The sequence below is a fragment of the Cupressus sempervirens genome, chromosome 8 (assembly GCF_028749045.1).
Source record: "Cupressus sempervirens isolate cs-2001-9-10 chromosome 8, ASM2874904v1, whole genome shotgun sequence".
Classification (NCBI taxonomy): Eukaryota; Viridiplantae; Streptophyta; class Pinopsida; order Cupressales; family Cupressaceae; genus Cupressus; species Cupressus sempervirens.
In genome coordinates this window covers 461,083,606-461,089,605 of record NC_143125.1, presented here as the reverse complement: position 1 = coordinate 461,089,605, position 6,000 = coordinate 461,083,606, and positions in this window count along the sequence as shown.

Genomic DNA, 6,000 nt, shown 5'->3' with positions numbered 1-6,000 from the left:
TTGATAGATCAAATTTACATGATACAACACATTCATTATTAAAAGTTTTACATGCATGGTATAACTAGTGAATGTGTGAATCAAATGATGAAAAGTAAAAGTGCTTAAGCTTCTGATTCACAACCCCCCCCAGCCCTCCTCTCAGTATCTTGGTTATCCTATTTATACCTCCATTAGTCAAAAATTGGTATCAAATCATTAGTTCTCTAAGATAAGCTTAATGTCTTGGAGATGGAGGCTTTCAAAATGGACAAGGTTATTGACAGTTAGGTGAGTGACACATCCAACTCATACTGCAAAAACTTGAGAAAGCAAGACAAGATCTGAAGGATTCCCTAAAAAGGAGAAAGGAAATTGCTATCCAAATAAAACAATTTTCTTATGAAGAAGTTGAAACTAAAGGACTGTTAGAATCAGTCAATCCATATGACAAAACATTTGCAAATCTACTTGAAAAGAAAAAACTCCCGAATGAAGAAATAAGAGGACTAAAAAGAGAACATGAAATGCAATGAGTAAGATTATGTGAGTGTCATCCCCACCCTAGTTTTACCTTCACCATGGAGGGTTTCTAGGTAAAAAATATTATGTTATATGTTTATTTTCATGAATGTGGCAGATCAAATTTAAATGATTGTTAAAAGTTTTGCATGTACAAGTTAACAGGTGGATGTGTGAATGAATTGTTGAAAAGTAAATATGCTTAAGATTCTAATTCACCCCCACTCTCAGTATCTTGTTATATTTCATATACCTCCATCAATAAATAATTGGTATCAAAGCATTGGTTCCTTGGAAGAATGGAGACCAGGTGACAGGTCTTGGATATGGTGTCTTTTAAAATGGATAAGGTTATTGAAAATCATGTGATTGACATCCAACTCATGCTATAGGAACTTGAGAAAGAAAATCAAGATTTGAAGGAACCCCTAAAAAAGAGAAAGGAATTCGCTATCTAGATAAAACAATTTTCCTATGAAGAAGTTGAGACTAAAGGATTGTTTGAATCGATCAATCCAAATGACAAAACATCTACAAATCTACTTGAAAAGAAAAAACTCTTGAATGAAGAAATAAGAGGATTAAAAAGACAACATGAAATCCAATATGTAAGACTATGTGAAGTAACTAGACAAAAGAAGAAAGCTGAAGAAGACATACCTATGGATGAAGAAGACAAAGGGGCGGTGACTACCAAACTTGAAGAAAGGATATCAGATGTGTATAAGCTCACAAACACACAACTGGACATGATGAATCAACTAATGCTTGCAAGTCAAGAATTGAATCACAAGGACATGGAAATTACAAATATCAAATCACATAAGGACATATTGAAAAAAATAATTAAAATTTGAGAAAGAATCTCTAGATATATGAAATCTTTTCCTATAATTGTTAGGTTTACATAATTACCCAAGTAGTGTTTAAGCCAAAACACTATTGAGGATACACTCATATCCAGTCTTTCCATTAGGCAAATAGACCATAGTTCTAGTGTTGGCACCTTGATAGATTTAGGAATGATCGATCTCAACTATCAATTTCCCGAATAATATTTGTAGACAACACAAGACCTTGAGTTAGGGATACCTTGTTTCTTTGATCTAGGAAAATCAATCTTGACTTAGCATTGTCCTTCACCAAATTTTCATTCTAGAGGGGGGTGCAAGGGTTTTCCCTTCTATCATTTCTTCTGCCACCATTTCCTTTCAAGAAACCTATCCTGGGATCTATGATTTTGACCACCTAACTTCTTAGTACCTCCTCTTCTAGATTAGCAAAACTGGACATCAATCCATCCTTCTTCAACATTGTTCCTTACTGGGTGTAGTTTCAAAGACTGGATGAAGGGCAATGCTTACCTAGTTCATCAGAAGTGGGTGCATTGCCTATGATATTTGGGTTGATCACTATGAGTGCTAAATGTTATAGGATTCTCAAAATTTGTATATTTTGCAAAGTTCACATGAGCAAAGGCTGTCATGAAATATATTATCAATATTAATCTTTAGAGCTCTTAATTATATTATACATTATTTATATGCTTATTACAATCAACACCTATACCACGTTAAATCTATAATAGAATAGTTACATTTTGAACTGTAAACATCAATATAAATAATTAGTTATATATTTTATTAGGTTTTCAATTTTACATTAAAATATTATATTATGATTTTCACAATTAAAACCTATCTTAGATTTAAAATTTAATTCAATTATCTATATGCAATATTAAATATTAAATATATTTTAACTTTTTAAATTAAATTGGATCTTCATATATATTTCAAATAAAGCTTATAATATACATTTAATATTTTTAAATTTATAATTTAATGATTCAAATTATGTTTAATTGCTTTAATTGGAACATATTTAAACATTGATAAGCAAGACATATTTTTGACAACAAGTCAAATTGTGATATTACTATTAGGATTCAATTGTGTAATAATTTTATTAGAACTCTTTGATCAATATTTGATTAATAGGGGTTCACAAGAATCCACTAATCATAATTTTATAAAGATCGATGAGTTAGCTCAAATTATTACATAATCTAATCATGATAAAAATATCACAATGCTTAAAAAAGTTGAACAATACTTAAAAATTATAGAAAATTATAAATAAAATAATATTAATTTGGATAATTGTCAAGGGAAGTTAAAGAAAAATTAATTGAGCAGTAGTAAAAAAATAAGCCTACAAACTAGAGGGTGAGAGGATCTTGAAGAATAGTGATTATTTATATAATTAATAGAAAAATGGAATTAATATGATGGGGATGTTGATGAAATCATATGTAGATGGTTTCATTGTAGGGGTTGTATCTATAACACCTTCCTTATTGAATTAGAGCATACAAGTCAACTTATTACATATTGAAGTAGAGATGTGTCTACACATCACTTTAGTACATATCAACTTGTATATTGCATAAATTGACTTATTAGAGTATATGTAAAGTCTACAAGTATGCCATATTAAAGTAGAGATGTGCAAGAGAGGGGGGTGCAGGGGTTTTCCCTTCTATCATTTCACTTGCTATCATTTCTTGTAGGAAACCTAGCCTAGGATCTATGATTTTGGCCACAAGAGTGAACCTTGATCCATCCTTCTTCAAAATAGTTCCTTTTAGGGTGTAGAGTCAAGTACTAGATGAAGGGCAACACATACCTAGTTCATCAGAAGTGGGCACATTGCCTATAATATATGGGTTGATCCCCATGAGAGCTAAATGTTACAGGATTCTCAAAATTTGTATAGTTTACAAAGTTTGCATGAGCAAAGACCATCACTAAATATATTAACATTATTAATCTTTAGAGATCTTAATTATATTATACATTATATATATGCTTATTACAATAAACACCTATACAATGTTGAATTTATAATAGAATAGTTAATTTTGAACTGTAAACATCAATATAAATACTCAATTATATTTTTTATTAAGTTTTCAATTTTACATTAAAATTTATATTATATTTTTCTCAATTATAAAATATCTTAGATTTAAAATTTAATTCAATTATCTATATGTAATATTAAATAATAAATTTTTATATTATATTTTAAATTTATTTTAACTTTTTAAATAAAATTGAACTTTCATATATATTTTAAATAAAGCTTATAATATACATTTAATATTTTCAAATATATAATTGAAACAATTCAAATTATGTTTAAATGCTTTATTTGGAACATGCTTAAACATTGATAAGTAAGAGATTTTATTTATTCATTTCTGATTGGTAAGAGGCCGAAGCCAATATTCATTATTATTGTACATGATTTATTATTATTTATTAAGCTTTGTGTAGAGTTGAACCCTGGAACTCTCCGATAAGAGGCTCACAATTTACCAATGTGTTGTAGGCTCTAGCCTAAAGTAAGAGATTTTTAACAACAAGTCAAGTTGTGATATTACTATGAGGATTCAATTGTCTAATAATTTGATTAGAACTCTTTGATCAATATTTGATTAATAGTGGTTCAAAAGAATCCACTAATCATAATTTTATAAAGATCAACAAGTTAGCTCAAATCATAATCTAATCATGATAAAAATATCACAATGCTTTAAAATGTTGAACAATACTTAAAAATTATAGAGAGTTATAAATAAAATAATATTAATCTGGACAATTGTCAAGGGAAGTTAAAGAAAAATTAATTGAGTAGTAGTAAAAAAATAAGCCTATAAACTAGAGGGTGAGAGGATCTTGAAGAATAGTGATTATTTATATAATTAATAGAAAAATGGAATTAGTATGATGGGGATGTTGATGAAATCACATGTAGATGGTTTCATCGTAGGGGTTACATATCAGTAACACCTTCTTTATTGATTTAGACAATACAAGCCAACCTATTACATATTGAAGTAGAGATGTGTCTACACATCAACTTAATAAACATTGACTAAAAACTACATATTGACTTATTGGAGAATATAGGTTTTCAAATATTATATTGAAGTAGAGATGCATCTACACATCAACTTAGTACACATTGACTTATTAGAGAATACAATCCCATTTATTACATATCAAAACAAGGATGCATCTATACATCACATTATTACATATTGACATGAATATTACACATTGACTTAATGGAGAATACAAGCCCACTTATTGCATATCAGACCAAGGATGCATCTATACATCACCTCATTACATATTGACTTGAATATTACACATTGACTTAATGGGGAATACATGCCTGATTATTACATATCAAAGTACATATGTGTTTACACATTGGCTTGAATACTACATTTTGAATTATTCTAGAGAATATAAGCCTACAAGTATTGCATATTGAAGTAAATATATGTCTATCTACACATCATTGTATTAGAACTTAATACTACATATTGACTTATTAGAGAATATAAGTGTTAATATATAGTAGCTTCAGTAAGATACACAGATGATTTCTTATTTATATGTGTGTGATTGAAATTTGAATGTGCAAATTAATTTTCTCTTGTTAACAAATTGAGTAATGATTTGATATTCATGCTTAGAATTAGTCAAGTAAGGATCATATACAACTATGTTGATACATGAATTGGATCAGGTATATTATCAATTCCACTTCTATGCATGTCAATGCCCTGAGCTTATAATATATTGGTTAAAGTTAACTAGTCAGATCTGAGCCATTGTTATGATTTGATTAGTTAATAGTCTCCTTGAGAACATACTTATACCAATTTCTCAAAGCTAAGAGAGATATTGAAATCTATTAATATTCTCTCATTTGGTGTTTGGTGATTTCAGACTTGATGAGAAAATCAAAACTCTGATTTTAAGTGGGATCTTTAACAATAAGCTTACAAGTATTACATATCTATGAAGAGATGTGTGTACACATCAATGCATTACACATGACCTCACATCTACATATTGACATTTTGGAGAATATAAGTATCATATATGGAAATAAATATGTATCACTATGTTGCCCCACTTTTCATTCTCTAACTAATTAGCAAAAGTGAGTACTTTATTTAAATGAAAAGAGAAAAGTCTTAGTTTTGTTTAAGTCTAGGTCTAGGTCCTTTTATATTAGGCATGTCTCTATTGGACTTTCCCTTTTTCCCTCTCCTCATTTCTAGCTAGGTGGTTTTCATTTTGTTGAGTGATCTTACAGGTAGGTTAGTGCCTAGTATGATGGAGATTCATGTTACTCATTCAAAGATCAACTACAAGCTGTATCTATTTATGACTTATCACTATTTGAAAAATTGATGCTAGCAAAGATTTGGAAATCATCTTCTCCTCGGTGGGTTTCCCACCCATGAAGATGATTTCTCACGAAGAGCATTAAATGATGTGAACACATCAAAAACATGCAAATAACAAGGCATCCTATAGTGAATCAATATTTCATCTACAATTATGACTTTGAAAAATGGTTCAGATTCGTTATGGCCCTCAAAATCATCCTCGATGGAAAACTAGAAACCAA